This window comes from Argiope bruennichi, chromosome 9 (genome assembly GCF_947563725.1).
Source record: "Argiope bruennichi chromosome 9, qqArgBrue1.1, whole genome shotgun sequence".
NCBI lineage: Eukaryota > Metazoa > Arthropoda > Arachnida > Araneae > Araneidae > Argiope > Argiope bruennichi.
This window is the reverse complement of record NC_079159.1, coordinates 79563991-79591730: the sequence shown is the minus strand read 5'-3', so window position 1 is coordinate 79591730 and position 27740 is coordinate 79563991. Positions and strand designations below refer to the sequence as shown.

Below are 27740 nucleotides of genomic sequence, written 5' to 3'. Positions count from 1 at the left end.
ATTGTTGGAAATATTATAGTTAGCATTCTGTTTTGTTGAACATCCTTCCACTCCTTTAACTGAACTTCAATCTGAAAAAATGAAATCAGCAAAACCTTCGCATCCGTCGACAGCTCAGTTGGCATAGCGGTGGACTGTAGATGCTCTAAAGACGATATCCATAGGTTGCTGGTTCGACTCCGGCTCGACGGAAGATGTTATTTTGATTGGAATTTAAAGTGTTGTTTCGTTCGAATTGCTAGATTCCTAGGTGTTTTTCGAATAAGTAATTGTTGGAAATATTATAGTTAGCATTTTGTTTTGTTGAACATCCTTCTCCTCCTTTAACTGAACTTCAAAATGGAAAAATGAAATCAGTAAAACCTTCGCATCCGTCGATAGCTCAGTTGGCAGAGCGGTGGACTGAAGATGCCCTAAAGACGATATCCATAGGTCGCTGGTTCGACTCCGGCGCGACGGAAGATGTTATTTTGATTGGAATTTAAAAGTGTAGTTTCGTTCGATTTGCTAGATTCCCAGCTCTTTTTCGAATAAGTAATTGTTGGAAATATTATAGTTAGCATTTTTTTTGTTTAACATCCTTCTACTCCTTTAACTGAACTTCAATCTGGAAAAATGAAATCAGCAAAACCTTCGCATCCGTCGATAACTCAGTTTGCAGAGCGGTGGACTGTAGATGCTCTAAAGTAAGATATACATAGGTCGCTGGTTCGACTCCGGCTCGACGGAAGATGTTATTTTGATTGGAATTTAAAAGTGTAGTTTCGTTCGATTTGCTAGATTCCCAGCTCTTTTTCGAATAACTAATTGTTGGAAATACTATAGTTAGCATTTTGTTTTGTTGAACATCCTTCTCCTCCTTTAACTGAACTTCAATATGAAAAAATGAAATCAGCATAACATTCGCATCCGTCGATAGCTCAGTTGGCAGAGCGGTGGACTGTAGATGCCCTAAAGACGATATCCATAGGTCGCTGGTTCGACTCCGGCTCGACGGAAGATGTTATTTTGATTGGAATTTAAAAGTGCAGTTTCGTTCGATTTGCTAGATTCCCAGCTCTTTTTCGAATAAGTAATTGTTGGAAATATTATAGTTAGCATTTTGTTTTGTTGAACATCCGTCTACTCCTTTAACTGAACTTCAATCTAAAAAAATGAAATCAGCAAAACCTTCGCATCCGTCGACAGCTCAGTTGGCATAGCGGTGGACTGTAGATGCTCTAAAGACGATATCCATAGGTCGCTGGTTCGACTCCGGCTCGACGGAATGTGTTATTTTGATTGGAATTTAAAAGTGTAGTTTCGTTCGATTTGCTAGATTCCCAGCTCTTTTTCGAATAAGTAATTGTTGGAAATATTATAGTTAGCATTCTGTTTTAATGAACATCCTTCCACTCCTTTAACTGAACTTCAATCTGAAAAAATGAAATTAGCAAAACCTTCGCATCCGTCGATAGCTCAGTTGGCAGAGCGGTGGACTGTAGCTGCCGTAAAGACGATATCCATAGGTTGCTGGTTCGACTCCGGCTCGACGGAAGTTGTTATTTTGATTGGAATTTAAAAGTGTTGTTTCGTTCGATTTGCTAGATTCCTAGGTCTTTTTCGAATAAGTAATTGTTGGAAATATTATAGTTAGCATTTTGTTTTGTTGAACATCCTTCTCCTCCTTTAACTGAACTTCAATATGAAAAAATGAAATCAGCATAACATTCGCATCCGTCGATAGCTCAGTTGGCAGAGCGGTGGACTGTAGATGCCCTAAAGACGATATCCATAGGTCGCTGGTTCGACTCCGGCTCGACGGAAGATGTTATTTTGATTGGAATTTAAAAGTGCAGTTTCGTTCGATTTGCTAGATTCCCAGCTCTTTTTCGAATAAGTAATTGTTGGAAATATTATAGTTAGCATTTTGTTTTGTTGAACATCCGTCTACTCCTTTAACTGAACTTCAATCTAAAAAAATGAAATCAGCAAAACCTTCGCATCCGTCGACAGCTCAGTTGGCATAGCGGTGGACTGTAGATGCTCTAAAGACGATATCCATAGGTCGCTGGTTCGACTCCGGCTCGACGGAATGTGTTATTTTGATTGGAATTTAAAAGTGTAGTTTCGTTCGATTTGCTAGATTCCCAGCTCTTTTTCGAATAAGTAATTGTTGGAAATATTATAGTTAGCATTCTGTTTTAATGAACATCCTTCCACTCCTTTAACTGAACTTCAATCTGAAAAAATGAAATTAGCAAAACCTTCGCATCCGTCGATAGCTCAGTTGGCAGAGCGGTGGACTGTAGCTGCCGTAAAGACGATATCCATAGGTTGCTGGTTCGACTCCGGCTCGACGGAAGTTGTTATTTTGATTGGAATTTAAAAGTGTTGTTTCGTTCGATTTGCTAGATTCCTAGGTCTTTTTCGAATAAGTAATTGTTGGAAATATTATAGTTAGCATTTTGTTTTGTTGAACATCCTTCTACTTCTTTAACTGAACTTCAATCTGAAAAAATGAAATCAGCAAAACCTTCGCATCCGTCGATAGCTCAGTTGGCAAAGCGGTGGACTGTAGATGCCCTAAAGACGATATCCATAGGTCGCTGGTTCGACTCCGGCTCGACGGAAGATGTTATTTTGATTGGAATTTAAAAGTGTAGTTTCGTTCGATTTGCTAGATTCCCAGCTCTTTTTCGAATAAGTAATTGTTGGAAATATTATAGTTAGCATTTTTTTTGTTTAACATCCTTCTACTCCTTTAACTGAACTTCAATCTGGAAAAATGAAATCAGCAAAACCTTCGCATCCGTCGATAACTCAGTTTGCAGAGCGGTGGACTGTAGATGCTCTAAAGTAAGATATACATAGGTCGCTGGTTCGACTCCGGCTCGACGGAAGATGTTATTTTGATTGGAATTTAAAAGTGTAGTTTCGTTCGATTTGCTAGATTCCCAGCTCTTTTTCGAATAACTAATTGTTGGAAATACTATAGTTAGCATTTTGTTTTGTTGAACATCCTTCTCCTCCTTTAACTGAACTTCAATATGAAAAAATGAAATCAGCATAACATTCGCATCCGTCGATAGCTCAGTTGGCAGAGCGGTGGACTGTAGATGCCCTAAAGACGATATCCATAGGTCGCTGGTTCGACTCCGGCTCGACGGAAGATGTTATTTTGATGGGAATTTAAAAGTGCAGTTTCGTTCGATTTGCTAGATTCCCAGCTCTTTTTCGAATAAGTAATTGTTGGAAATATTATAGTTAGCATTCTGTTTTAATGAACATCCTTCCACTCCTTTAACTGAACTTCAATCTGAAAAAATGAAATTAGCAAAACCTTCGCATCCGTCGATAGCTCAGTTGGCAGAGCGGTGGACTGTAGCTGCCGTAAAGACGATATCCATAGGTTGCTGGTTCGACTCCGGCTCGACGGAAGTTGTTATTTTGATTGGAATTTAAAAGTGTTGTTTCGTTCGATTTGCTAGATTCCTAGGTCTTTTTCGAATAAGTAATTGTTGGAAATATTATAGTTAGCATTTTGTTTTGTTGAACATCCTTCTACTTCTTTAACTGAACTTCAATCTGAAAAAATGAAATCAGCAAAACCTTCGCATCCGTCGATAGCTCAGTTGGCAAAGCGGTGGACTGTAGATGCCCTAAAGACGATATCCATAGGTCGCTGGTTCGACTCCGGCTCGACGGAAGATGTTATTTTGATTGGAAATTAAAAGTGTTGTTTCGTTCGATTTGCTAGATTCCTAGCTCTTTTTCGAAAAAATAATTGTTGGAAATATTATAGTTAGCATTTTGTTTTGTTGAACATCCTTCTCCTCCTTTAACTGAACTTCAATATGAAAAAATGAAATCAGTAACACCTTCGCAAATGTTGTTAGCTCAGTTGCCAGAGCGGTGGACTGTAGATGCCCTAAAGACGATATCCATAGGTCGCTGGCTCGACGGAAGATGTTATTTTGATTTGAATTTAAAAGTGTAGTTTCGTTCGATTTGCTAAATTCCCAGCTCTCTTTCGAATAAGTAAATGTTGGAAATATTATAGTTAGCATTTTGTTTTGTTGAACATCCTTCTACTCCTTTAACTGAACTTCAATCAGAAAAAATGAAATCAGCAAAACCCTCGCATCCGTCGATAGCTCAGTTGGCAGAGCGGTGGACTGTAGCTGCCCTAAAGACGATATCCATAGGTCGCTGGTTCGACTCCGGCTCGACGGAAGATGTTATTTTGATTGGAATTTAAAAGTGTAGTTTCGATCGATTTGCTAGATTCCCAGCTCTTTTTCGAATAAGTAATTGTTGGAAATTTTATAGTTAGCATTTTGTTTTGTTGAACATCCTTCTACTCCTTTAACTGAACTTCAATCTGAAAAAATGAAATCAGCAAAACCAGCGCATCCGTCGATAGCTCAGTTGGCAGCGCGGTGGACTGTAGATGCCCTAAAGACGATATCCATAGGTCGCTGGTTTGACTCCGGCTCGACGGAAGATGTTATTTTGATTGGAATTTAAAAGTGTAGTTTCGTTCGATTTGCTAGATTCCCAGCTCTTTTTCGAATAAGTAATTGTTGGAAATATTATAGTTAGCATTTTATTTTCTTCAACATCCTTCTACTCCTTTAACTGAACTTCAATCTAAAAAAATGAAATCAGCAAAACCTTCGCATCCGTCGACAGCTCAGTTGGCATAGCGGTGGACTGTAGATGCTCTAAAGACGATATCCATAGGTCTCTGGTTCGACTCGGCTCGACGGAATGTGTTATTTCGATTGGAATTTAAAAGTGTAGTTTCGTTCGATTTGCTAGATTCCCAGCTTTTTTTCGAATAAGTAATTGTTGGAAATATTATAGTTAGCATTTTGTTTTCTTCAACATCCTTCTACTCCTTTAACTGAACTTCAATCTGAAAAAATAAAATCAGCAAAACCTTCGCTTCCGTCGATAGCTCAGTTGGCAGAGCGGTGGACTGTAGATGCTCTAAAGACGATATCCATAGGTCGCTGGTTCGACTCCGGCTCGACGGAAAGTGTTATTTTGATTGGAATTTAAAATTGTATTTTCTTTTGATTTGCTAGATTCCCAGCTCATTTTCGAATAAGTAATTGTTGGAAATATTATAGTTAGCATTTTGTTTTGTTGAACATCCTTCTACTTCTTTAACTGAACTTCAATCTGAAAAAATGAAATCAGCAAAACTTTCGCATCCGTCGATAGCTCAGTTGGCAGAGCGGTGGACTGTAGGTGCCCTAAAGACGATATCCATAGGTCGCTGGCTCGACTCCGGCTCGACGGAAGATGTTATTTTGATTGGAATTTAAAAGTGTAGTTTCGTTCGATTTGCTAGATTCCCAGCTCTTTTTCGAATAAGTAATTGTTGGAAATATTATAGTTAGCATTTTGTTTTGTTGAACATCCTTCTACTCCTTTAACTGAACTTCAATGAGAAAAAATGAAATCAGCGAATCCTTCGCATCCGTCGATAGATCAGTTGGGAGAGCGGTGGACTGTAGATGCCCTAAAGACGATATCCATAGGTCGCTGGTTCGACTCCGGCTCGACGGAAGATGTTATTTTGATTGGAATTTAAAAGTGTTGTTTCGTTCGATTTGCTAGATTCCTAGCTCTTTTTCGAATAAATAATTGTTGGAAATATTATAGTTAGCATTTTGTTTTGTTGAACATCCTTCTCTTCCTTTAACTGAACTTCAATATGAAAAAATGAAATCAGCAACACCTTCGAAATGTTGTTAGCTCAGTTGCCAGAAAGGTGGACTGTAGATGCCCTAAAGACGATATCCATAGGTCGCTGGTTCGACTCCGGCTCGACGGAAAGTGTTATTTTGATTGGAATTTAAAAGTGTAGTTTCTTCCGATTTGCTAGATTCTCAGCTCTTTTTCGAATAAGTAATTGTTGGAAATATAATAGTTAGCATTTTGTTTTTTTGAACATCCTTCTCCTCCTTTAACTGAACTTCAATCTGAAAAAATGAAATCAGCAAAACCAGCGCATCCGTCGATAGCTCAGTTGGCAGCGCGGTGGACTGTAGATGCCCTAAAGACGATATCCATAGGTCGCTGGTTTGACTCCGGCTCGACGGAAGATGTTATTTTGATTGGAATTTAAAAGTGTAGTTTCGTTCGATTTGCTAGATTCCCAGCTCTTTTTCGAAAAAGTAATTGTTGGAAATATTATAGTTAAAATTTTGTTTTCTTCAACATCCTTCTACTCCTTTAACTGAACTTCAATCTAAAAAAATGAAATCAGCAAAACCTTCGCATCCGTCGACAGCTCAGTTGGCATAGCGGTGGACTGTAGATGCTCTAAAGACGATATCCATAGGTCGCTGGTTCGACTCCGGCTCGACGGAATGTGTTATTTCGATTGGAATTTAAAAATGTAGTTTCGTTCGATTTGCTAGATTCCCAGCTTTTTTTCGAATAAGTAATTGTTGGAAATATTATAGTTAGCATTTTGTTTTCTTCAACATCCTTCTACTCCTTTAACTGAACTTCAATCTGAAAAAATGAAATCAGCAAAACCTTCGCTTCCGTCGATAGCTCAGTTGGCAGAGCGGTGGACTGTAGATGCTCTAAAGACGATATCCATAGGTCGCTGGTTCGACTCCGGCTCGACGGAAAGTGTTATTTTGATTGGAATTTAAAATTGTATTTTCTTTTGATTTGCTAGATTCCCAGCTCATTTTCGAATAAGTAATTGTTGGAAATATTATAGTTAGCATTTTGTTTTGTTGAACATCCTTCTACTTCTTTAACTGAACTTCAATCTGAAAAAATGAAATCAGCAAAACCTTCGCATCCGTCGATAGCTCAGTTGGCAGAGCGGTGGACTGTAGGTGCCCTAAAGACGATATCCATAGGTCGCTGGCTCGACTCCGGCTCGACGGAAAGTGTTATTTTGATTGGAATTTAAAAGTGTAGTTTCTTCCGATTTGCTAGATTCCCAGCTCTTTTTCGAATAAGTAATTGTTGGAAATATAATAGTTAGCATTTTGTTTTGTTGAACATCCTTCTCCTCCTTTAACTAAACTTCAATCTGAAAAAATGAAATCAGCAAAACCTTCGCATCCGTCGATAGCTCAGTTGGCAGAGCGGTGGACTGTAGATGCCCTAAAGACGATATCCATAGGTCGCTGGTTCGACTCCGGCTCGACGGAAGATGTTATTTTGATTTGAATTTAAAAGTGTAGTTTCTTTCGATTTGCTAGATTCCCAGCTCTCTTTCGAATAAGTAAATGTTGGAAATATTATAGTTAGCATTTTGTTTTGTTGAACATCCTTCTACTCCTTTAACTGAACTTCAATCAGAAAAAATGAAATTAGCAAAACCTTCGCATATGTTGTTAGATCAGTTGGCAGAGCGGTGACTGTAGATGCCCTAAAGACGATATCCATAGGTCGCTGGCTCGACGGAAGATGTTATTTTGATTTGAATTTAAAAGTGTAGTTTCGTTCGATTTGCTAAATTCCCAGCTCTCTTTCGAATAAGTAAATGTTGGAAATATTATAGTTAGCATTTTGTTTTGTTGAACATCCTTCTACTCCTTTAACTGAACTTCAATCAGAAAAAATGAAATCAGCAAAACCTTCGCATCCGTCGATAGCTCAGTTGGCAGAGCGGTGGACTGTAGGTGCTCAAAAGACGATATCCATAGGTCGCTGGCTCGACGGAAGATGTTATTTTGATTGGAATTTAAAAGTGTAGTTTCGTTCGATTTGCTAGATTCCCAGCTCTTTTTCGAATAAGTAATTGTTGGAAATATTATAGTCAGCATTTTGTTTTGTTCAACATCCTTCTACTCCTTTAACTGAACTTCAATCAGAAAAAATGAAATCAGCGAAACCTTCGCATCCGTCGATAGATCAGTTGGCAGAGCGGTGCACTGTAGATGCCCTAAAGACGATATCCATAGGTCGCTGGTTCGACTCCGGCTCGACGGAAAGTGTTATTTTGATTGGAATTTAAAAGTGTAGTTTCTTCCGATTTGCTAGATTCCCAGCTCTTTTTCGAATAAGTAATTGTTGGAAATATTATAGTTAGCATTTTGTTTTGTTGAACATCCTTCTACTCCTTTAACTGAACTTCAATCTGAAAAAATGAAATCAGCAAAACCTTCGCATCCGTCGATAGCTCAGTTGGCAGAGCGGTGGACTGTAGATGCCCTAAAGACGATATCCATAGGTCGCTGGCTCGACTCCAGCTCGACGGAAGATGTTATTTTGATTTGAATTTAAAAGTGTAGTTTCTTTCGATTTGCTAGATTCCCAGCTCTCTTTCGAATAAGTAAATGTTGGAAATATTATAGTTAGCATTTTGTTTTGTTGAACATCCTTCTACTCCTTTAACTGAACTTCAATCAGAAAAAATGAAATTAGCAAATCTTCGCATATGTTGTTAGATCAGTTGGCAGAGCGGTGACTGTATATGCCCTAAAGACGATATCCATAGGTCGCTGGCTCGACGGAAGATGTTATTTTGATTTGAATTTAAAAGTGTAGTTTCGTTCGATTTGCTAAATTCCCAGCTCTCTTTCAAATAAGTAAATGTTGGAAATATTATAGTTAGCATTTTGTTTTGTTGAACATCCTTCTACTCCTTTAACTGAACTTCAATCAGAAAAAATGAAATCAGCAAAACCTTCGCATCCGTCGATAGCTCAGTTGGCAGAGCGGTGGACTGTAGGTGCTCAAAAGACGATATCCATAGGTCGCTGGCTCGACGGAAGATGTTATTTTGATTGGAATTTAAAAGTGTAGTTTCGTTCGATTTGCTAGATTCCCAGCTCTTTTTCGAATAAGTAATTGTTGGAAATATTATAGTCAGCATTTTGTTTTGTTCAACATCCTTCTACTCCTTTAACTGAACTTCAATCAGAAAAAATGAAATCAGCGAAACCTTCGCATCCGTCGATAGATCAGTTGGCAGAGCGGTGGACTGTAGATGCCCTAAAGACGATATCCATAGGTCGCTGGTTCGACTCCGGCTCGACGGAAAGTGTTATTTTGATTGGAATTTAAAAGTGTAGTTTCTTCCGATTTGCTAGATTCCCAGCTCTTTTTCGAATAAGTAATTGTTGGAAATATTATAGTTAGCATTTTGTTTTGTTGAACATCCTTCTACTCCTTTAACTGAACTTCAATCTGAAAAAATGAAATCAGCAAAACCTTCGCATCCGTCGATAGCTCAGTTGGCAGAGCGGTGGACTGTAGATGCCCTAAAGACGATATCCATAGGTCGCTGGCTCGACTCCAGCTCGACGGAAGATGTTATTTTGATTGGAATTTAAAAGTGTAGTTTCGTTCGATTTGCTGGATTCCCAGCTCTTTTTCGAATAAGTAATTGTTGGAAATATTATAGTTAGCATTTTGTTTTGTTGAACATCCTTCTCCTCCTTTAAATGAACTTCAATATGAAAAAATGAAATCAGCAACACCTTCGCAAATGTTGTTAGCTCAGTTGCCAGAGCGGTGGACTGTAGATGTCCTAAAGACGATATCCATAGGTCGCTGGTTCGACTCCGGCTCGACGGAAGATGTTATTTTGATTGGAATTTAAAAGTGTAGTTTCTTTCGATTTGCTAGATTCCCAGCTCTTTTTCGAATAAGTAATTGTGGGAAATATTATAGTTAGCATTTTGTTTTGTTGAACATCCTTCTACTCCTTTAACTGAACTTCAATCTGAAAAAATGAAATCAGCAAAGCCTTCGCATCCGTCGATAGCTCAGTTGGCAGAGCGGTGGACTGTAGATGCCCTAAAGACGATATCCATAGGTCGCTGGTTCGACTCCGGCTCGACGGAAGATGTTATTTTGATTGGAATTTAAAAGTGTAGTTTCGTTCGATTTGCTAGATTCCCAGCTCTTTTTCGAATACGTAATTGTTGGAAATATTATAGTTAGCATTTTGTTTTGTTGAACATCCTTCTACTCCTTTAACTGAACTTCAATCTAAAAAAATGAAATCAGCAAAACCTTCGCATCCGTCGACAGCTCAGTTGGCATAGCGGTGGACTGTAGATGCTCTAAAGACGATATCCATAGGTCGCTGGTTCGACTCCGGCTCGACGGAATGTGTTATTTTGATTGGAATTTAAAAGTGTAGTTTCGTTCGATTTTCTAGATTCCCAGCTCTCTTTCGAAAAAGTAATTGTTGGAAATATTATAGTTAGCATTTTGTTTTGTTGAACATCCTTCTACTCCTTTAACTGAACTTCAATCTGGAAAAATGAAATCAGCAAAACCTTCGCATCCGTCGATAGCTCAGTTGGCAGAGTGGTGGACTGTAGATGCCCTAAAGACGATATCCATAGGTCGCTGGTTCGACTCCGGCTCGACGGAAGATGTTATTTTGATTGGAATTTAAAAGTGTAGTTTCTTTCGATTTGCTAGATTCCCAGCTCTTTTTCGAATAAGTAATTGTGGGAAATATTATAGTTAGCATTTTGTTTTGTTGAACATCCTTCTACTCCTTTAACTGAACTTCAATCTGAAAAAATGAAATCAGCAAAACCTTCGCATCCGTCGATAGCTCAGTTGGCAGAGCGGTGGACTGTAGATGCCCTAAAGACGATATCCATAGGTCGCTGGTTCGACTCCGGCTCGACGGACGATGTTATTTTGATTGGAATTTAAAAGTGTAGTTTCGTTCGATTTGCTAGATTCCCAGCTCTTTTTCGAATAAGTAATTGTTGGAAATATTATAGTTAGCATTTTGTTTTGTTGAACATCCTTCTACTCCTTTAACTGAACTTCAATCTAAAAAAATGAAATCAGCAAAACCTTCGCATCCGTCGACAGCTCAGTTGGCATAGCGGTGGACTGTAGATGCTCTAAAGACGATATCCATCGGTCGCTGGTTCGACTCCGGCTCGACGGAATGTGTTATTTTGATTGGAATTTAAAAGTGTAGTTTCGTTCGATTTGCTAGATTCCCAGCTCTTTTTCGAATAAGTAATTGTTGGAAATATTATAGTTAGCATTTTGTTTTGTTGAACATCCTTCTACTCCTTTAACTGAACTTCAATCTGAAAAAATGAAATCAGCAAAACCTTCGCATCCGTCGATAGCTCAGTTGGCAGAGCGGTGGACTGTAGATGCCCTAAAGACGATATCCATAGGTCGCTGGTTCGACTCCGGCTCGACGGAAGGTGTTATTTTGATTGGAATTTAAAAGTGTAGTTTCTTTCGATTTGCTAGATTCCCAGCTCTTTTTCGAATAAGTAATTGTTGGAAATATTATAGTTAGCATTTTGTTTTGTTGAACATCCTTCTACTCCTTTAACTGAACTTCAATCTGAAAAAATGAAATCAGCAAAGCCTTCGCATCCGTCGATAGCTCAGTTGGCAGAGCGGTGGACTGTAGATGCCCTAAAGACGATATCCATAGGTCGCTGGTTCGACTCCGGCTCGACGGAAGATGTTATTTTGATTGGAATTTAAAAGTGTAGTTTCGTTCGATTTGCTAGATTCCCAGCTCTTTTTCGAATAAGTAATTGTTGGAAATATTATAGTTAGCATTTTGTTTTGTTGAACATCCTTCTACTCCTTTAACTGAACTTCAATCTAAAAAAATGAAATCAGCAAAACCTTCGCATCCGTCGACAGCTCAGTTGGCATAGCGGTGGACTGTAGATGCTCTAAAGACGATATCCATAGGTCGCTGGTTCGACTCCGGCTCGACGGGATGTGTTATTTTGATTGGAATTTAAAAGTGTAGTTTCGTTCGATTTTCTAGATTCCCAGCTCTCTTTCGAAAAAGTAATTGTTGGAAATATTATAGTTAGCATTTTGTTTTGTTGAACATCCTTCTACTCCTTTAACTGAACTTCAATCTGAAAAAATGAAATCAGCAAAACCTTTCGCATCCGTCGAAAGCTCAGTTGGCAGAGCGGTGGACTGTAGATGCCCTAAAGACGATATCCATTGGTCGCTGGTTCGACTCCGGCTCGACGGAAGATGTTATTTTGATTGGAATTTAAAAGTGTAGTTTCGTTCGATTTGCTAGATTCCCAGCTCTTTTTCGAATAAGTAATTGTGGGAAATATTATAGTTAGCATTTTGTTTTGTTGAACATCCTTCTACTCCTTTAACTGAACTTCAATCTGAAAAAATGAAATCAGCAAAGCCTTCGCATCCGTCGATAGCTCAGTTGGCAGAGCGGTGGACTGTAGATGCCCTAAAGACGATATCCATAGGTCGCTGGTTCGACTCCGGCTCGACGGAAGATGTTATTTTGATTGGAATTTAAAAGTGTAGTTTCGTTCGATTTGCTAGATTCCCAGCTCTTTTTCGAATAAGTAATTGTTGGAAATATTATAGTTAGCATTTTGTTTTGTTGAACATCCTTCTACTCCTTTAACTGAACTTCAATCTGAAAAAATGAAATCAGCAAAACCTTCGCATCCGTCGATAGCTCAGTTGGCAGAGCGGTGGACTATAGATGCCCTAAACACGATATCCATAGGTCGCTGGCTCGACTCCGGCTCGACGGAAGATGTTATTTTGATTGGAATTTAAAAGTATAGTATCGTTCGATTAGCTAGATTCCCAGCTCTTTTTCGAATAAGTAATTGTTGGAAATATTATAGTTAGCATTTTGTTTTGTTGAACATCCTTCTCCTCTTTTAACTGAACTTCAATATGAAAAAATGAAATCAGCAACACCTTCGCAAATGTTGTTAGCTCAGTTGGCAGAGCGGTGGACTGTAGATGCCCTAAAGACGATATCCATAGGTCGCTGGTTCGACTCCGGCTCGACGGAAGATGTTATTTTGATTGGAATTTAAAAGTGTAGTTTTTTTCGATTTGCTGGATTCCCAGCTCTTTTTCGAATAAGTAATTGTTGGAAATATTATAGTTAGCATTTTGTTTTGTTGAACATCCTTCTCCTCCTTTAACTGAACTTCAATATGAAAAAATGAAATCAGCAACACCTTCGCAAATGTTGTTAGCTCAGTTGCCAGAGCGGTGGACTGTAGATGTCCTAAAGACGATATCCATAGGTCGCTGGTTCGACTCCGGCTCGACGGAAGATGTTATTTTGATTGGAATTTAAAAGTGTAGTTTCTTTCGATTTGCTAGATTCCCAGCTCTTTTTCGAATAAGTAATTGTGGGAAATATTATAGTTAGCATTTTGTTTTGTTGAACATCCTTCTACTCCTTTAACTGAACTTCAATCTGAAAAAATGAAATCAGCAAAGCCTTCGCATCCGTCGATAGCTCAGTTGGCAGAGCGGTGGACTGTAGATGCCCTAAAGACGATATCCATAGGTCGCTGGTTCGACTCCGGCTCGACGGAAGATGTTATTTTGATTGGAATTTAAAAGTGTAGTTTCGTTCGATTTGCTAGATTCCCAGCTCTTTTTCGAATACGTAATTGTTGGAAATATTATAGTTAGCATTTTGTTTTGTTGAACATCCTTCTACTCCTTTAACTGAACTTCAATCTAAAAAAATGAAATCAGCAAAACCTTCGCATCCGTCGACAGCTCAGTTGGCATAGCGGTGGACTGTAGATGCTCTAAAGACGATATCCATAGGTCGCTGGTTCGACTCCGGCTCGACGGAATGTGTTATTTTGATTGGAATTTAAAAGTGTAGTTTCGTTCGATTTTCTAGATTCCCAGCTCTCTTTCGAAAAAGTAATTGTTGGAAATATTATAGTTAGCATTTTGTTTTGTTGAACATCCTTCTACTCCTTTAACTGAACTTCAATCTGGAAAAATGAAATCAGCAAAACCTTCGCATCCGTCGATAGCTCAGTTGGCAGAGTGGTGGACTGTAGATGCCCTAAAGACGATATCCATAGGTCGCTGGTTCGACTCCGGCTCGACGGAAGATGTTATTTTGATTGGAATTTAAAAGTGTAGTTTCTTTCGATTTGCTAGATTCCCAGCTCTTTTTCGAATAAGTAATTGTGGGAAATATTATAGTTAGCATTTTGTTTTGTTGAACATCCTTCTACTCCTTTAACTGAACTTCAATCTGAAAAAATGAAATCAGCAAAACCTTCGCATCCGTCGATAGCTCAGTTGGCAGAGCGGTGGACTGTAGATGCCCTAAAGACGATATCCATAGGTCGCTGGTTCGACTCCGGCTCGACGGACGATGTTATTTTGATTGGAATTTAAAAGTGTAGTTTCGTTCGATTTGCTAGATTCCCAGCTCTTTTTCGAATAAGTAATTGTTGGAAATATTATAGTTAGCATTTTGTTTTGTTGAACATCCTTCTACTCCTTTAACTGAACTTCAATCTAAAAAAATGAAATCAGCAAAACCTTCGCATCCGTCGACAGCTCAGTTGGCATAGCGGTGGACTGTAGATGCTCTAAAGACGATATCCATCGGTCGCTGGTTCGACTCCGGCTCGACGGAATGTGTTATTTTGATTGGAATTTAAAAGTGTAGTTTCGTTCGATTTGCTAGATTCCCAGCTCTTTTTCGAATAAGTAATTGTTGGAAATATTATAGTTAGCATTTTGTTTTGTTGAACATCCTTCTACTCCTTTAACTGAACTTCAATCTGAAAAAATGAAATCAGCAAAACCTTCGCATCCGTCGATAGCTCAGTTGGCAGAGCGGTGGACTGTAGATGCCCTAAAGACGATATCCATAGGTCGCTGGTTCGACTCCGGCTCGACGGAAGGTGTTATTTTGATTGGAATTTAAAAGTGTAGTTTCTTTCGATTTGCTAGATTCCCAGCTCTTTTTCGAATAAGTAATTGTTGGAAATATTATAGTTAGCATTTTGTTTTGTTGAACATCCTTCTACTCCTTTAACTGAACTTCAATCTGAAAAAATGAAATCAGCAAAGCCTTCGCATCCGTCGATAGCTCAGTTGGCAGAGCGGTGGACTGTAGATGCCCTAAAGACGATATCCATAGGTCGCTGGTTCGACTCCGGCTCGACGGAAGATGTTATTTTGATTGGAATTTAAAAGTGTAGTTTCGTTCGATTTGCTAGATTCCCAGCTCTTTTTCGAATAAGTAATTGTTGGAAATATTATAGTTAGCATTTTGTTTTGTTGAACATCCTTCTACTCCTTTAACTGAACTTCAATCTAAAAAAATGAAATCAGCAAAACCTTCGCATCCGTCGACAGCTCAGTTGGCATAGCGGTGGACTGTAGATGCTCTAAAGACGATATCCATAGGTCGCTGGTTCGACTCCGGCTCGACGGGATGTGTTATTTTGATTGGAATTTAAAAGTGTAGTTTCGTTCGATTTTCTAGATTCCCAGCTCTCTTTCGAAAAAGTAATTGTTGGAAATATTATAGTTAGCATTTTGTTTTGTTGAACATCCTTCTACTCCTTTAACTGAACTTCAATCTGAAAAAATGAAATCAGCAAAACCTTTCGCATCCGTCGAAAGCTCAGTTGGCAGAGCGGTGGACTGTAGATGCCCTAAAGACGATATCCATTGGTCGCTGGTTCGACTCCGGCTCGACGGAAGATGTTATTTTGATTGGAATTTAAAAGTGTAGTTTCGTTCGATTTGCTAGATTCCCAGCTCTTTTTCGAATAAGTAATTGTGGGAAATATTATAGTTAGCATTTTGTTTTGTTGAACATCCTTCTACTCCTTTAACTGAACTTCAATCTGAAAAAATGAAATCAGCAAAGCCTTCGCATCCGTCGATAGCTCAGTTGGCAGAGCGGTGGACTGTAGATGCCCTAAAGACGATATCCATAGGTCGCTGGTTCGACTCCGGCTCGACGGAAGATGTTATTTTGATTGGAATTTAAAAGTGTAGTTTCGTTCGATTTGCTAGATTCCCAGCTCTTTTTCGAATAAGTAATTGTTGGAAATATTATAGTTAGCATTTTGTTTTGTTGAACATCCTTCTACTCCTTTAACTGAACTTCAATCTAAAAAAATGAAATCAGCAAAACCTTCGCATCCGTCGACAGCTCAGTTGGCATAGCGGTGGACTGTAGATGCTCTAAAGACGATATCCATAGGTCGCTGGTTCGACTCCGGCTCGACGGAATGTGTTATTTTGATTGGAATTTAAAAGTGTAGTTTCGTTCGATTTGCTAGATTCCCAGCTCTTTTTCGAATAAGTAATTGTTGGAAATATTATAGTTAGCATTTTGTTTTGTTGAACATCCTTCTACTCCTTTAACTGAACTTCAATCTGAAAAAATGAAATCAGCAAAACCTTCGCATCCGTCGATAGCTCAGTTGGCAGAGCGGTGGACTGTAGATGCTCTAAAGACGATATCCATAGGTCGCTGGTTCGACTCCGGCTCGACGGAAAGTGTTATTTTGATTGGAATTTAAAAGTGTATTTTCTTTCGATTTGCTAGATTCCCAGATCTTTTTCGAATAAGTAATTGTTGGAAATATTATAGTTAGCATTTTGTTTTGTTGAACATCCTTCTACTTCTTTAAGTGAACTTCAATCTGAAAAAATGAAATCAGCAAATCCTTCGCATCCGTCGATAGCTCAGTTGGCAGAGCGGTTTACTGTAGATGCCCTAAAGACGATATCCATAGGTCGCTGGCTCGACTCCGGCTCGACGGAAGATGTTATTTTGATTGGAATTTAAAAGTGTAGTTTCGTTCGATTTGCTAGATTCCCAGCTCTTTTTCGAATAACTAATTGTTGGAAATATTATAGTTAGCATTTTGTTTTGTTCAACATCCTTCTACTCCTTTAACTGAACTTCAATCTGAAAAAATGAAATCAGCAAAACCTTCGCATCCGTCGATAGCTCAGTTGGCAGAGCGGTGGACTATAGATGCCCTAAACACGATATCCATAGGTCGCTGGCTCGACTCCGGCTCGACGGAAGATGTTATTTTGATTGGAATTTAAAAGTATAGTATCGTTCGATTAGCTAGATTCCCAGCTCTTTTTCGAATAAGTAATTGTTGGAAATATTATAGTTAGCATTTTGTTTTGTTGAACATCCTTCTCCTCTTTTAACTGAACTTCAATATGAAAAAATGAAATCAGCAACACCTTCGCAAATGTTGTTAGCTCAGTTGGCAGAGCGGTGGACTGTAGATGCCCTAAAGACGATATCCATAGGTCGCTGGTTCGACTCCGGCTCGACGGAAGATGTTATTTTGATTGGAATTTAAAAGTGTAGTTTTTTTCGATTTGCTAGATTCCCAGCTCTTTTTCGAATAAGTAATTGTTGGAAATATTATAGTTAGCATTTTGTTTTGTTGAACATCCTTCTACTCCTTTAACTGAACTTCAACCTGAAAAAATGAAATCAGCAAAACCTTCGCATCCGTCGATAGCTCAGTTGGCAGAGCGGTGGACTGTAGATGCCCTAAAGACGATATCCATAGGTCGCTGGTTCGACTCCGGCTCGACGGAAGATGTTATTTTGATTGGAATTTAAAAGTGTAGTTTCGTTCGATTTGCTAGATTCCCAGCTCTTTTTCGAATAAGTAATTGTTGGAAATATTATAGTTAGCATTTTGTTTTGTTGAACATCCTTCTACTCCTTTAACTGAACTTCAATCTAAAAAAATGAAATCAGCAAAACCTTCGCATCCGTCGACAGCTCAGTTGGCATAGCGGTGGACTGTAGATGCTCTAAAGACGATATCCATAGGTCGCTGGTTCGACTCCGGCTCGACGGAATGTGTTATTTTGATTGGAATTTAAAAGTGTAGTTTCGTTCGATTTGCTAGATTCCCAGCTCTTTTTCGAATAAGTAATTGTTGGAAATATTATAGTTAGCATTTTGTTTTGTTGAACATCCTTCTACTCCTTTAACTGAACTTCAATCTGAAAAAATGAAATCAGCAAAACCTTCGCATCCGTCGATAGCTCAGTTGGCAGAGCGGTGGACTATAGATGCCCTAAACACGATATCCATAGGTCGCTGGCTCGACTCCGGCTCGACGGAAGATGTTATTTTGATTGGAATTTAAAAGTATAGTATCGTTCGATTAGCTAGATTCCCAGCTCTTTTTCGAATAAGTAATTGTTGGAAATATTATAGTTAGCATTTTGTTTTGTTGAACATCCTTCTCCTCTTTTAACTGAACTTCAATATGAAAAAATGAAATCAGCAACACCTTCGCAAATGTTGTTAGCTCAGTTGGCAGAGCGGTGGACTGTAGATGCCCTAAAGACGATATCCATAGGTCGCTGGTTCGACTCCGGCTCGACGGAAGATGTTATTTTGATTGGAATTTAAAAGTGTAGTTTTTTTCGATTTGCTAGATTCCCAGCTCTTTTTCGAATAAGTAATTGTTGGAAATATTATAGTTAGCATTTTGTTTTGTTGAACATCCTTCTACTCCTTTAACTGAACTTCAACCTGAAAAAATGAAATCAGCAAAACCTTCGCATCCGTCGATAGCTCAGTTGGCAGAGCGGTGGACTGTAGATGCCCTAAAGACGATATCCATAGGTCGCTGGTTCGACTCCGGCTCGACGGAAGATGTTATTTTGATTGGAATTTAAAAGTGTAGTTTCGTTCGATTTTCTAGATTCCCAGCTCTTTTTCGAATAAGTAATTGTTGGAAATATTATAGTTAGCATTTTGTTTTGTTGAACATCCTTCTCCTCCTTTAACTGAACTTCAATATGGAAAAATGAAATCAGTAAAACCTTCGCATCCGTCGATAGCTCAGTTGGCAGAGCGGTGGACTGTAGATGCCCTAAAGACGATATCCATAGGTCGCTGGTTCGACTCCGGCTCGACGGAAGATGTTATTTTGATAGGAATTTAAAAGTGTAGTTTCGTTCGATTTGCTAGATTCCCAGCTCTTTTTCGAATAAGTAATTGTTGGAAATATTATAGTTAGCATTTGGTTTTGTTGAACATCCTTCTACTCCTTTAACTGAACTTCAATCTGAAAAAATGAAATCAGCAAAACCTTCGCATCAGTCGATAGCTCAGTTGGCAGAGCGGTGGACTGTAGCTGGCCTAAAGACGATATCTATAGGTCGCTGGTTCGACTCCGGCTCGACGGAAGATGTTATTTTGATTGGAATTTAAAAGTGTTGTTTCGTTCGATTTGCTAGATTCCTAGCTCTTTTTCGAATAAGTAATTGTTGGAAATATTATAGTTAGCATTTTGTTTTGTTGAACATCCTTCTCCTCCTTTAACTGAACTTCAATATGAAAAAATGAAACCAGCAAAACCTTCGCATCCGTCGATTGCTCAGTTGGCAGAGCGGTGGACTGTAGATGCCCTAAAGACGATATCCATAGGTCGCTGGTTCGACTCCGGCTCGAAGGGAGATGTTATTTTGATTGGAATTTAAAAGTGTAGTTTCTATCGATTTGCTAGATTCCCAGCTCTTTTTCGAATAAGTAATTGTTGGAAATATTATAGTTAGCATTTTGTTTTGTTGAACATCCTTCTCCTCCTTTAACTGAACTTCAATATGGAAAAATGAAATCAGTAAAACCTTCGCATCCGTCGATAGCTCAGTTGGCAGAGCGGTGGACTGTAGATGCCCTAAAGACGATATCCATAGGTCGCTGGTTCGACTCCGGCTCGACGGAAGATGTTATTTTGATAGGAATTTAAAAGTGTAGTTTCGTTCGATTTGCTAGATTCCCAGCTCTTTTTCGAATAAGTAATTGTTGGAAATATTATAGTTAGCATTTGGTTTTGTTGAACATCCTTCTACTCCTTTAACTGAACTTCAATCTGAAAAAATGAAATTAGCAAAACCTTCGCATCAGTCGATAGCTCAGTTGGCAGAGCGGTGGACTGTAGCTGGCCTAAAGACGATATCTATAGGTCGCTGGTTCGACTCCGGCTCGACGGAAGATGTTATTTTGATTGGAATTTAAAAGTGTTGTTTCGTTCGATTTGCTAGATTCCTAGCCCTTTTTCGAATAACTAATTTTTGGAAATATTATAGTTAGCATTTTGTTTTGTTGAACATCCCTCTCCTCCTTTAACTGAACTTCAATATGAAAAAATGAAACCAGCAAAACCTTCGCATCCGTCGATTGCTCAGTTGGCAGGGCGGTGGACTGTAGATGCCCTAAAGACGATATCCATAGGTCGCTGGTTCGACTCCGGCTCGACGGAAGATGTTATTTTGATAGGAATTTAAAAGTGTAGTTTCGTTCGATTTGCTAGATTCCCAGCTCTTTTTCGAATAAGTAATTGTTGGAAATATTATAGTTAGCATTTTGTTTTGTTGAACATCCTTCTACTCCTTTAACTGAACTTCAATCTGAAAAAATGAAATCAGCAAAACCTTCGCATCAGTCGATAGCTCAGTTGGCAGAGCGGTGGACTGTAGCTGCCCTAAAGACGATATCTATAGGTCGCTGGTTCGACTCCGGCTCGACGGAAGATGTTATTTTGATTGGAATTTAAAAGTGTAGTTTCGTTCGATTTGCTAGATTCCCAGCTCTTTTTCGAATACGTAATTGTTGGAAATATTATAGTTAGCATTTTGTTTTGTTGAACATCCTTCTACTCCTTTAACTGAACTTCAATCTGAAAAAATGAAATCAGCAAAACCTTCGCATCCGTCGATAGCTCAGTTGGCAGAGCGGTGGACTGTAGATGCCCTAAAGACGATATCCATAGGTCGCTGGCTCGACTCCGGCTCGACGGAAGATGTTATTTTGATTGGAATTTAAAAGTGTAGATTCGTTCGATTTGCTAGATTCCCAGCTCTTTTTCGAATAACTAATATTTGGAAATATTATAGTTAGCATTTTGTTTTGTTCAACATCCTTCTACTCCTTTAACTGAACTTCAATCAGAAAAAATGAAATCAGCGAAACCTTCGCATCCGTCGATAGATCAGTTGGCAGAGCGGTGGACTGTAGGTGCCCTAAAGACGATATCCATAGGTCGCTGGTTCGACTCCGACTCGACGGAAGATGTTATTTTGATTGGAATTTAAAAGTGTTGTTTCGTTCGATTTGCTAGATTCCTAGCTCTTTTTCGAATAAGTAATTGTTGGAAATATTATAGTTAGCATTTTGTTTTGTTGAACATCCTTCTCCTCCTTTAACTGAACTTCAATATGAAAAAATGAAATCAGCAACACCTTCGCAAATGTTGTTAGCTCAGTTGCCAGAGCGGTGGACTGTAGATGCCCTAAAGACGATATCCATAGGTCGCTGGTTCGACTCCGGCTCGACGGAAAGTGTTATTTTGATTGGAATTTAAAAGTGTAGTTTCTTCCGATTTGCTAGATTCCCAGCTATTTTTAGAATAAGTAATTGTTGGAAATATTATAGTTAGCATTTTGTTTTGTTGAACATCCTTCTACTCCTTTAACTGAACTTCAATCTGAAAAAATGAAATCAGCAAAACCTTCGCATCCGTCGATAGCTCAGTTGGCAGAGCGGTGGACTGTAGATGCCCTAAAGACGATATCCATAGGTCGCTGGCTCGACTCCGGCTCGACGGAAGATGTTATTTTGATTGGAATTTAAAAGTGTAGTATCGTTCGATTTGCTAGATTCCCAGCTCTTTTTCGAATAAGTAATTGTTGGAAATATTATAGTTAGCATTTTGTTTTGTTGAACATCCTTCTCCTCCTTTAACTGAACTTCAATATGAAAAAATGAAATCAGCAACGCCTTCGCAAATGTTGTTAGCTCAGTTGCCAGAGCGGTGGACTGTAGATGCCCTAAAGACGATATCCATAGGTCGCTGGTTCGACTCCGGCTCAACGGAAGATGTTATTTTGATTGGAATTTAAAAGTGTAGTTTCTTTCGTTTTGCTAGATTCCCAGCTCTTTTTCGAATAAGTAATTGTTGGAAATATTGGAAATATATTATTAAATATATAGTTAGCATTTTGTTTTGTTGAACATCCTTCTACTCCTTTAACTGAACTTCAATAAAAAAAAAATGAAATCAGCAAAATCTTCGCATCCGTCGATAGCTCAGTTAGCAGAGCGGTGGACTATAGATGCCTTAAAGACGATATCCATAGGTCGCTGGTTCGACTCCGGCACGACGGAAGATGTTATTTTGATTGTAATTTAAAAGTGTAGTTTCGTTCGATTTGCTAGATTCCCAGCTCTCTTTCGAAAAAGTAATTGTTGGAAATATTATAGTTAGCATTTTGTTTTGTTGAACATCCTTCTACTCCTTTAACTGAACTTCAACCTGAAAAAATGAAATCAGAAAAACCTTCGCATCCGTCGATAGCTCAGTTGGCAGAGCGGTGGACTGTAGATGCCCTAAAGACGATATCCATAGGTCGCTGGCTCGACTCCGGCTCGACGGAAGATGTTATTTTGATTGGAATTTAAAAGTGTAGTTTCGTTCGATTTGCTAGATTCCCAGCTCTTTTTCGAATAAGTAATTGTTGGAAATATTATAGTTAGCATTTTGTTTTGTTGAACATCCTTCTCCTCCTTTAACTGAACTTCAATATGGAAAAATGAAATCAGTAAAACCTTCGCATCCGTCGATAGCTCAGTTGGCAGAGCGGTGGACTGTAGATGCCCTAAAGACGATATCCATAGGTCGCTGGTTCGACTCCGGCTCGACGGAAGATGTTATTTTGATTGGAATTTAAAAGTGTAGTTTCGTTCGATTTGCTAGATTCCCAGCTCTTTTTCGAATAATTAATTGTTGGAAATATTATAGTTAGCATTTTGTTTTCTTCAACATCCATCTACTCCTTTAACTGCACTTCAATCTAAAAAAATGAAATCAGCAAAACCTTCGCATCCGTCGACAGCTCAGTTGGCATAGCGGTGGACTGTAGATGCTCTAAAGACGATGTCCATAGGTCGCTGGTTCGACTCCGGCTCGACGGAATGTGTTATTTTGATTGGAATTTAAAAGTGTAGTTTCGTTCGATTTGCTAGATTCCCAGCTCTCTTTCGAATAAGTAAATGTTGGAAATATTATAGTTAGCATTTTGTTTTGTTGAACATCCTTCTACTCCTTTAACTGAACTTCAATCTGAAAAAATGAAATCAGCAAAGCCTTCGCATCCGTCGATAGCTCAGTTGGCAGAGCGGTGGACTGTAGCTTCGCTAAAGATGATATCCATAGGTCGCAGGCTCGACTCCGGCTCGACGGAAGATGTTATTTTGATTGGAATTTAAAAGTGTAGTTTCGTTCGATTTGCTAGATTCCCAGCTCTTTTTCGAATAGTAATTGTTGGAAATATTATTGTTAGCATTTTGTTTTGTTGAACATCCTTCTACTCCTTTAACTGAACTTCAATCTGAAAAAATGAAATCAGTAAAACCTTCGTATCCGTCGATAGCTCAGTTGGCAGAGCGGTGGACTGTAGATGCCCTAAAGACGATATCCATAGGTCGCTGGTTCGACTCCGGCTCGACGGAAGATGTTATTTTGATTGGAATTTAAAATTGTTGTTCCGTTCGATTTGCTAGATTCCCAGCTCTTTTTCGAATAAGTAATTGTTGGAAATATTATAGTTAGCATTTTGTTTTGTTGAACATCCGTCTACTCCTTTAACTGAACTTCAATCAGAAAAAATGAAATCAGCAAAACCTTCGCATCCGCGACAGCTCAGTTGGCATAGCGGTGGACTGTAGATGCTCTAAAGACGATATCCATAAGTCGCTGGTTCGACTCCGGCTCGACGGAAGAGGTTATTTTGATTGGAATTTAAAAGTGTAGTTTCGTTCGATTTGCTAGATTCCCAGCTCTTTTTCGAATAAGTAATTGTTGGAAATATTATAGTTAGCATTTTGTTTTGTTGAACATCCTTATACTCCTTTAACTGAACTTCAATCTGAAAAAATGAAATTAGCAAAACCTTCGCATATGTTGTTAGATCAGTTGGCAGAGCGGTGACTGTAGATGCCCTAAAGACGATATCCATAGGTCGCTGGCTCGACGGAAGATGTTATTTTGATTTGAATTTAAAAGTGTAGTTTCGTTCGATTTGCTAAATTCCCAGCTCTCTTTCGAATAAGTAAATGTTGGAAATATTATAGTTAGCATTTTGTTTTGTTGAACATCCTTCTACTCCTTTAACTGAACTTCAATCTGAAAAAATGAAATCAGCAAAGCCTTCGCATCCGTCGATAGCTCAGTTGGCAGAGCGGTGGACTGTAGCTTCCCTAAAGACGATATCCATAGGTCGCAAGCTCGACTCCGGCTCGACGGAAGATGTTATTTTGATTGGAATTTAAAAGTGTAGTTTCGTAAGATTTGCTAGATTCCCAGCTCTTTTTCGAATAGTAATTGTTGGAAATATTATTGTTAGCATTTTGTTTTGTTGAACATCCTTCTACTCCTTTAACTGAACTTCAATCTGAAAAAATGAAATCAGTAAAACCTTCGTATCCGTCGATAGCTCAGTTGGCAGAGCGGTGGACTGTAGATGCCCTAAAGACGATATCCATAGGTCGCTGGTTCGACTCCGGCTCGACGGAAGATGTTATTTTGATTGGAATTTAAAAGTGTTGTTCCGTTCGATTTGCTAGATTCCCTGCTCTTTTTCGAATAAGTAATTGTTGGAAATATTATAGTTAGCATTTTGTTTTGTTGAACATCCGTCTACTCCTTTAACTGAACTTCAATCAGAAAAAATGAAATCAGCAAAACCTTCGCATCCGTCGACAGCTCAGTTGGCATAGCGGTGGACTGTAGATGCTCTAAAGACGATATCCATAGGTCGCTGGTTCGACTCCGGCTCGACGGAAGATGTTATTTTGATTGGAATTTAAAAGTGTAGTTTCGTTCGATTTGCTAGATTCCCAGCTCTTTTTCGAATAATTAATTGTTGGAAATATTATAGTTAGCATTTTGTTTTCTTCAACATCCTTCTACTCCTTTAACTGCACTTCAATCTAAAAAAATGAAATCAGCAAAACCTTCGCATCCGTCGACAGCTCAGTTGGCATAGCGGTGGACTGTAGATGCTCTAAAGACGATATCCGTAGGTCGCTGGTTCGACTCCGGCTCGACGGAATGTGTTATTTTGATTGGAATTTAAAAGTGTAGTTTCGTTCGATTTGCTAGATTCCCAGCTCTCTTTCGAATAAGTAAATGTTGGAAATATTATAGTTAGCATTTTGTTTTGTTGAACATCCTTCTACTCCTTTAACTGAACTTCAATCTGAAAAAATGAAATCAGCAAAGCCTTCGCATCCGTCGATAGCTCAGTTGGCAGAGCGGTGGACTGTAGCTTCCCTAAAGACGATATCCATAGGTCGCAGGCTCGACTCCGGCTCGACGGAAGATGTTATTTTGATTGGAATTTAAAAGTGTAGTTTCGTTCGATTTGCTAGATTCCCAGCTCTTTTTCGAATAGTAATTGTTGGAAATATTATAGTTAGCATTTTGTTTTGTTGAACATCCTTCTCCTCCTTTAACTGAACTTCAATATGGAAAAATGAAATCAGCAAAACCTTCGCATCCGTCGATAGCTCAGTTGGCAGAGTGGTGGACTGTAGATGCCCTAAAGACGATATCCATAGGTCGCTGGTTCGACTCCGGCTCGACGGAAGATGTTATTTTGATTAGAATTTAAAAGTGTAGTTTCGTTCGATTTGCTAGATTCCCAGCTCTTTTTCGAATAGTAATTGTTGGAAATATTATTGTTAGCATTTTGTTTTGTTGAACATCCTTCTACTCCTTTAACTGAACTTCAATCTGAAAAAATGAAATCAGTAAAACCTTCGTATCCGTCGATAGCTCAGTTGGCAGAGCGGTGGACTGTAGATGCCCTAAAGACGATATCCATAGGTCGCTGGTTCGACTCCGGCTCGACGGAAGATGTTATTTTGATTGGAATTTAAAATTGTTGTTCCGTTCGATTTGCTAGATTCCCAGCTCTTTTTCGAATAAGTAATTGTTGGAAATATTATAGTTAGCATTTTGTTTGGTTGAACATCCGTCTACTCCTTTAACTGAACTTCAATCAGAAAAAATGAAATCAGCAAAACCTTCGCATCCGCGACAGCTCAGTTGGCATAGCGGTGGACTGTAGATGCTCTAAAGACGATATCCATAAGTCGCTGGTTCGACTCCGGCTCGACGGAAGAGGTTATTTTGATTGGAATTTAAAAGTGTAGTTTCGTTCGATTTGCTAGATTCCCAGCTCTTTTTCGAATAAGTAATTGTTGGAATTATTATAGTTAGCATTTTGTTTTGTTGAACATCCTTATACTCCTTTAACTGAACTTCAATCTGAAAAAATGAAATTAGCAAAACCTTCGCATATGTTGTTAGATCAGTTGGCAGAGCGGTGACTGTAGATGCCCTAAAGACGATATCCATAGGTCGCTGGCTCGACGGAAGATGTTATTTTGATTTGAATTTAAAAGTGTAGTTTCGTTCGATTTGCTAAATTCCCAGCTCTCTTTCGAATAAGTAAATGTTGGAAATATTATAGTTAGCATTTTGTTTTGTTGAACATCCTTCTACTCCTTTAACTGAACTTCAATCTGAAAAAATGAAATCAGCAAAGCCTTCGCATCCGTCGATAGCTCAGTTGGCAGAGCGGTGGACTGTAGCTTCCCTAAAGACGATATCCATAGGTCGCAAGCTCGACTCCGGCTCGACGGAAGATGTTATTTTGATTGGAATTTAAAAGTGTAGTTTCGTAAGATTTGCTAGATTCCCAGCTCTTTTTCGAATAGTAATTGTTGGAAATATTATTGTTAGCATTTTGTTTTGTTGAACATCCTTCTACTCCTTTAACTGAACTTCAATCTGAAAAAATGAAATCAGTAAAACCTTCGTATCCGTCGATAGCTCAGTTGGCAGAGCGGTGGACTGTAGATGCCCTAAAGACGATATCCATAGGTCGCTGGTTCGACTCCGGCTCGACGGAAGATGTTATTTTGATTGGAATTTAAAAGTGTTGTTCCGTTCGATTTGCTAGATTCCCTGCTCTTTTTCGAATAAGTAATTGTTGGAAATATTATAGTTAGCATTTTGTTTTGTTGAACATCCGTCTACTCCTTTAACTGAACTTCAATCAGAAAAAATGAAATCAGCAAAACCTTCGCATCCGTCGACAGCTCAGTTGGCATAGCGGTGGACTGTAGATGCTCTAAAGACGATATCCATAGGTCGCTGGTTCGACTCCGGCTCGACGGAAGATGTTATTTTGATTGGAATTTAAAAGTGTAGTTTCGTTCGATTTGCTAGATTCCCAGCTCTTTTTCGAATAATTAATTGTTGGAAATATTATAGTTAGCATTTTGTTTTCTTCAACATCCTTCTACTCCTTTAACTGCACTTCAATCTAAAAAAATGAAATCAGCAAAACCTTCGCATCCGTCGACAGCTCAGTTGGCATAGCGGTGGACTGTAGATGCTCTAAAGACGATATCCGTAGGTCGCTGGTTCGACTCCGGCTCGACGGAATGTGTTATTTTGATTGGAATTTAAAAGTGTAGTTTCGTTCGATTTGCTAGATTCCCAGCTCTCTTTCGAATAAGTAAATGTTGGAAATATTATAGTTAGCATTTTGTTTTGTTGAACATCCTTCTACTCCTTTAACTGAACTTCAATCTGAAAAAATGAAATCAGCAAAGCCTTCGCATCCGTCGATAGCTCAGTTGGCAGAGCGGTGGACTGTAGCTTCCCTAAAGACGATATCCATAGGTCGCAGGCTCGACTCCGGCTCGACGGAAGATGTTATTTTGATTGGAATTTAAAAGTGTAGTTTCGTTCGATTTGCTAGATTCCCAGCTCTTTTTCGAATAGTAATTGTTGGAAATATTATAGTTAGCATTTTGTTTTGTTGAACATCCTTCTCCTCCTTTAACTGAACTTCAATATGGAAAAATGAAATCAGCAAAACCTTCGCAT

The 27740-nt window shown here is 38.9% G+C and overlaps 39 non-coding genes across 39 annotated transcripts; all 39 read left to right on the top strand.

Moving 5' to 3' along the window:
* The first annotated feature begins 909 nt into the window (after positions 1 to 909).
* Trnay-gua (transfer RNA tyrosine (anticodon GUA)) lies at positions 910 to 998 on the top strand. Its single transcript is given in 2 exon segments — positions 910 to 946; positions 963 to 998. It is a non-coding gene; the product is annotated as a tRNA-Tyr (tRNA).
* A 449-nt stretch (positions 999 to 1447) lies between these two features.
* On the top strand, positions 1448 to 1536 carry Trnay-gua (transfer RNA tyrosine (anticodon GUA)). Its single transcript is given in 2 exon segments — positions 1448 to 1484; positions 1501 to 1536. It is a non-coding gene; the product is annotated as a tRNA-Tyr (tRNA).
* A 180-nt stretch (positions 1537 to 1716) lies between these two features.
* On the top strand, positions 1717 to 1805 carry Trnay-gua (transfer RNA tyrosine (anticodon GUA)). The gene is given in 2 exon segments: positions 1717 to 1753; positions 1770 to 1805. It is a non-coding gene; the product is annotated as a tRNA-Tyr (tRNA).
* A 449-nt stretch (positions 1806 to 2254) lies between these two features.
* Trnay-gua (transfer RNA tyrosine (anticodon GUA)) lies at positions 2255 to 2343 on the top strand. The gene is given in 2 exon segments: positions 2255 to 2291; positions 2308 to 2343. It is a non-coding gene; the product is annotated as a tRNA-Tyr (tRNA).
* Positions 2344 to 2523: 180 nt separating this feature from the next.
* Trnay-gua (transfer RNA tyrosine (anticodon GUA)) lies at positions 2524 to 2612 on the top strand. The gene is given in 2 exon segments: positions 2524 to 2560; positions 2577 to 2612. It is a non-coding gene; the product is annotated as a tRNA-Tyr (tRNA).
* A 449-nt stretch (positions 2613 to 3061) lies between these two features.
* On the top strand, positions 3062 to 3150 carry Trnay-gua (transfer RNA tyrosine (anticodon GUA)). The gene is given in 2 exon segments: positions 3062 to 3098; positions 3115 to 3150. It is a non-coding gene; the product is annotated as a tRNA-Tyr (tRNA).
* Positions 3151 to 3330: 180 nt separating this feature from the next.
* On the top strand, positions 3331 to 3419 carry Trnay-gua (transfer RNA tyrosine (anticodon GUA)). Its single transcript is given in 2 exon segments — positions 3331 to 3367; positions 3384 to 3419. It is a non-coding gene; the product is annotated as a tRNA-Tyr (tRNA).
* A 180-nt stretch (positions 3420 to 3599) lies between these two features.
* Trnay-gua (transfer RNA tyrosine (anticodon GUA)) lies at positions 3600 to 3688 on the top strand. Its single transcript is given in 2 exon segments — positions 3600 to 3636; positions 3653 to 3688. It is a non-coding gene; the product is annotated as a tRNA-Tyr (tRNA).
* Positions 3689 to 4126: 438 nt separating this feature from the next.
* On the top strand, positions 4127 to 4215 carry Trnay-gua (transfer RNA tyrosine (anticodon GUA)). The gene is given in 2 exon segments: positions 4127 to 4163; positions 4180 to 4215. It is a non-coding gene; the product is annotated as a tRNA-Tyr (tRNA).
* Positions 4216 to 4932: 717 nt separating this feature from the next.
* Trnay-gua (transfer RNA tyrosine (anticodon GUA)) lies at positions 4933 to 5021 on the top strand. Its single transcript is given in 2 exon segments — positions 4933 to 4969; positions 4986 to 5021. It is a non-coding gene; the product is annotated as a tRNA-Tyr (tRNA).
* A 1524-nt stretch (positions 5022 to 6545) lies between these two features.
* On the top strand, positions 6546 to 6634 carry Trnay-gua (transfer RNA tyrosine (anticodon GUA)). Its single transcript is given in 2 exon segments — positions 6546 to 6582; positions 6599 to 6634. It is a non-coding gene; the product is annotated as a tRNA-Tyr (tRNA).
* A 449-nt stretch (positions 6635 to 7083) lies between these two features.
* Positions 7084 to 7172, top strand: Trnay-gua (transfer RNA tyrosine (anticodon GUA)). The gene is given in 2 exon segments: positions 7084 to 7120; positions 7137 to 7172. It is a non-coding gene; the product is annotated as a tRNA-Tyr (tRNA).
* A 2554-nt stretch (positions 7173 to 9726) lies between these two features.
* Trnay-gua (transfer RNA tyrosine (anticodon GUA)) lies at positions 9727 to 9815 on the top strand. The gene is given in 2 exon segments: positions 9727 to 9763; positions 9780 to 9815. It is a non-coding gene; the product is annotated as a tRNA-Tyr (tRNA).
* A 449-nt stretch (positions 9816 to 10264) lies between these two features.
* Trnay-gua (transfer RNA tyrosine (anticodon GUA)) lies at positions 10265 to 10353 on the top strand. Its single transcript is given in 2 exon segments — positions 10265 to 10301; positions 10318 to 10353. It is a non-coding gene; the product is annotated as a tRNA-Tyr (tRNA).
* Positions 10354 to 10533: 180 nt separating this feature from the next.
* On the top strand, positions 10534 to 10622 carry Trnay-gua (transfer RNA tyrosine (anticodon GUA)). The gene is given in 2 exon segments: positions 10534 to 10570; positions 10587 to 10622. It is a non-coding gene; the product is annotated as a tRNA-Tyr (tRNA).
* Positions 10623 to 11071: 449 nt separating this feature from the next.
* Trnay-gua (transfer RNA tyrosine (anticodon GUA)) lies at positions 11072 to 11160 on the top strand. The gene is given in 2 exon segments: positions 11072 to 11108; positions 11125 to 11160. It is a non-coding gene; the product is annotated as a tRNA-Tyr (tRNA).
* A 180-nt stretch (positions 11161 to 11340) lies between these two features.
* Trnay-gua (transfer RNA tyrosine (anticodon GUA)) lies at positions 11341 to 11429 on the top strand. The gene is given in 2 exon segments: positions 11341 to 11377; positions 11394 to 11429. It is a non-coding gene; the product is annotated as a tRNA-Tyr (tRNA).
* A 719-nt stretch (positions 11430 to 12148) lies between these two features.
* Positions 12149 to 12237, top strand: Trnay-gua (transfer RNA tyrosine (anticodon GUA)). The gene is given in 2 exon segments: positions 12149 to 12185; positions 12202 to 12237. It is a non-coding gene; the product is annotated as a tRNA-Tyr (tRNA).
* A 180-nt stretch (positions 12238 to 12417) lies between these two features.
* Positions 12418 to 12506, top strand: Trnay-aua (transfer RNA tyrosine (anticodon AUA)). The gene is given in 2 exon segments: positions 12418 to 12454; positions 12471 to 12506. It is a non-coding gene; the product is annotated as a tRNA-Tyr (tRNA).
* Positions 12507 to 13224: 718 nt separating this feature from the next.
* Positions 13225 to 13313, top strand: Trnay-gua (transfer RNA tyrosine (anticodon GUA)). Its single transcript is given in 2 exon segments — positions 13225 to 13261; positions 13278 to 13313. It is a non-coding gene; the product is annotated as a tRNA-Tyr (tRNA).
* A 449-nt stretch (positions 13314 to 13762) lies between these two features.
* Positions 13763 to 13851, top strand: Trnay-gua (transfer RNA tyrosine (anticodon GUA)). The gene is given in 2 exon segments: positions 13763 to 13799; positions 13816 to 13851. It is a non-coding gene; the product is annotated as a tRNA-Tyr (tRNA).
* A 180-nt stretch (positions 13852 to 14031) lies between these two features.
* Positions 14032 to 14120, top strand: Trnay-gua (transfer RNA tyrosine (anticodon GUA)). Its single transcript is given in 2 exon segments — positions 14032 to 14068; positions 14085 to 14120. It is a non-coding gene; the product is annotated as a tRNA-Tyr (tRNA).
* A 449-nt stretch (positions 14121 to 14569) lies between these two features.
* Trnay-gua (transfer RNA tyrosine (anticodon GUA)) lies at positions 14570 to 14658 on the top strand. Its single transcript is given in 2 exon segments — positions 14570 to 14606; positions 14623 to 14658. It is a non-coding gene; the product is annotated as a tRNA-Tyr (tRNA).
* Positions 14659 to 14838: 180 nt separating this feature from the next.
* Trnay-gua (transfer RNA tyrosine (anticodon GUA)) lies at positions 14839 to 14927 on the top strand. Its single transcript is given in 2 exon segments — positions 14839 to 14875; positions 14892 to 14927. It is a non-coding gene; the product is annotated as a tRNA-Tyr (tRNA).
* Positions 14928 to 15646: 719 nt separating this feature from the next.
* Positions 15647 to 15735, top strand: Trnay-gua (transfer RNA tyrosine (anticodon GUA)). The gene is given in 2 exon segments: positions 15647 to 15683; positions 15700 to 15735. It is a non-coding gene; the product is annotated as a tRNA-Tyr (tRNA).
* A 449-nt stretch (positions 15736 to 16184) lies between these two features.
* Positions 16185 to 16273, top strand: Trnay-gua (transfer RNA tyrosine (anticodon GUA)). The gene is given in 2 exon segments: positions 16185 to 16221; positions 16238 to 16273. It is a non-coding gene; the product is annotated as a tRNA-Tyr (tRNA).
* A 449-nt stretch (positions 16274 to 16722) lies between these two features.
* Positions 16723 to 16811, top strand: Trnay-aua (transfer RNA tyrosine (anticodon AUA)). Its single transcript is given in 2 exon segments — positions 16723 to 16759; positions 16776 to 16811. It is a non-coding gene; the product is annotated as a tRNA-Tyr (tRNA).
* Positions 16812 to 17260: 449 nt separating this feature from the next.
* Positions 17261 to 17349, top strand: Trnay-gua (transfer RNA tyrosine (anticodon GUA)). Its single transcript is given in 2 exon segments — positions 17261 to 17297; positions 17314 to 17349. It is a non-coding gene; the product is annotated as a tRNA-Tyr (tRNA).
* A 449-nt stretch (positions 17350 to 17798) lies between these two features.
* Trnay-aua (transfer RNA tyrosine (anticodon AUA)) lies at positions 17799 to 17887 on the top strand. The gene is given in 2 exon segments: positions 17799 to 17835; positions 17852 to 17887. It is a non-coding gene; the product is annotated as a tRNA-Tyr (tRNA).
* Positions 17888 to 18336: 449 nt separating this feature from the next.
* Trnay-gua (transfer RNA tyrosine (anticodon GUA)) lies at positions 18337 to 18425 on the top strand. Its single transcript is given in 2 exon segments — positions 18337 to 18373; positions 18390 to 18425. It is a non-coding gene; the product is annotated as a tRNA-Tyr (tRNA).
* A 180-nt stretch (positions 18426 to 18605) lies between these two features.
* Trnay-gua (transfer RNA tyrosine (anticodon GUA)) lies at positions 18606 to 18694 on the top strand. The gene is given in 2 exon segments: positions 18606 to 18642; positions 18659 to 18694. It is a non-coding gene; the product is annotated as a tRNA-Tyr (tRNA).
* Positions 18695 to 19412: 718 nt separating this feature from the next.
* Positions 19413 to 19501, top strand: Trnay-gua (transfer RNA tyrosine (anticodon GUA)). Its single transcript is given in 2 exon segments — positions 19413 to 19449; positions 19466 to 19501. It is a non-coding gene; the product is annotated as a tRNA-Tyr (tRNA).
* Positions 19502 to 21853: 2352 nt separating this feature from the next.
* Trnay-aua (transfer RNA tyrosine (anticodon AUA)) lies at positions 21854 to 21944 on the top strand. Its single transcript is given in 2 exon segments — positions 21854 to 21891; positions 21908 to 21944. It is a non-coding gene; the product is annotated as a tRNA-Tyr (tRNA).
* Positions 21945 to 22392: 448 nt separating this feature from the next.
* Positions 22393 to 22481, top strand: Trnay-gua (transfer RNA tyrosine (anticodon GUA)). Its single transcript is given in 2 exon segments — positions 22393 to 22429; positions 22446 to 22481. It is a non-coding gene; the product is annotated as a tRNA-Tyr (tRNA).
* Positions 22482 to 23198: 717 nt separating this feature from the next.
* Positions 23199 to 23287, top strand: Trnay-gua (transfer RNA tyrosine (anticodon GUA)). Its single transcript is given in 2 exon segments — positions 23199 to 23235; positions 23252 to 23287. It is a non-coding gene; the product is annotated as a tRNA-Tyr (tRNA).
* Positions 23288 to 24260: 973 nt separating this feature from the next.
* Positions 24261 to 24349, top strand: Trnay-gua (transfer RNA tyrosine (anticodon GUA)). Its single transcript is given in 2 exon segments — positions 24261 to 24297; positions 24314 to 24349. It is a non-coding gene; the product is annotated as a tRNA-Tyr (tRNA).
* Positions 24350 to 25335: 986 nt separating this feature from the next.
* On the top strand, positions 25336 to 25424 carry Trnay-gua (transfer RNA tyrosine (anticodon GUA)). The gene is given in 2 exon segments: positions 25336 to 25372; positions 25389 to 25424. It is a non-coding gene; the product is annotated as a tRNA-Tyr (tRNA).
* Positions 25425 to 25603: 179 nt separating this feature from the next.
* Positions 25604 to 25692, top strand: Trnay-gua (transfer RNA tyrosine (anticodon GUA)). Its single transcript is given in 2 exon segments — positions 25604 to 25640; positions 25657 to 25692. It is a non-coding gene; the product is annotated as a tRNA-Tyr (tRNA).
* Positions 25693 to 26665: 973 nt separating this feature from the next.
* On the top strand, positions 26666 to 26754 carry Trnay-gua (transfer RNA tyrosine (anticodon GUA)). The gene is given in 2 exon segments: positions 26666 to 26702; positions 26719 to 26754. It is a non-coding gene; the product is annotated as a tRNA-Tyr (tRNA).
* Positions 26755 to 27740: the final 986 nt, after the last annotated feature.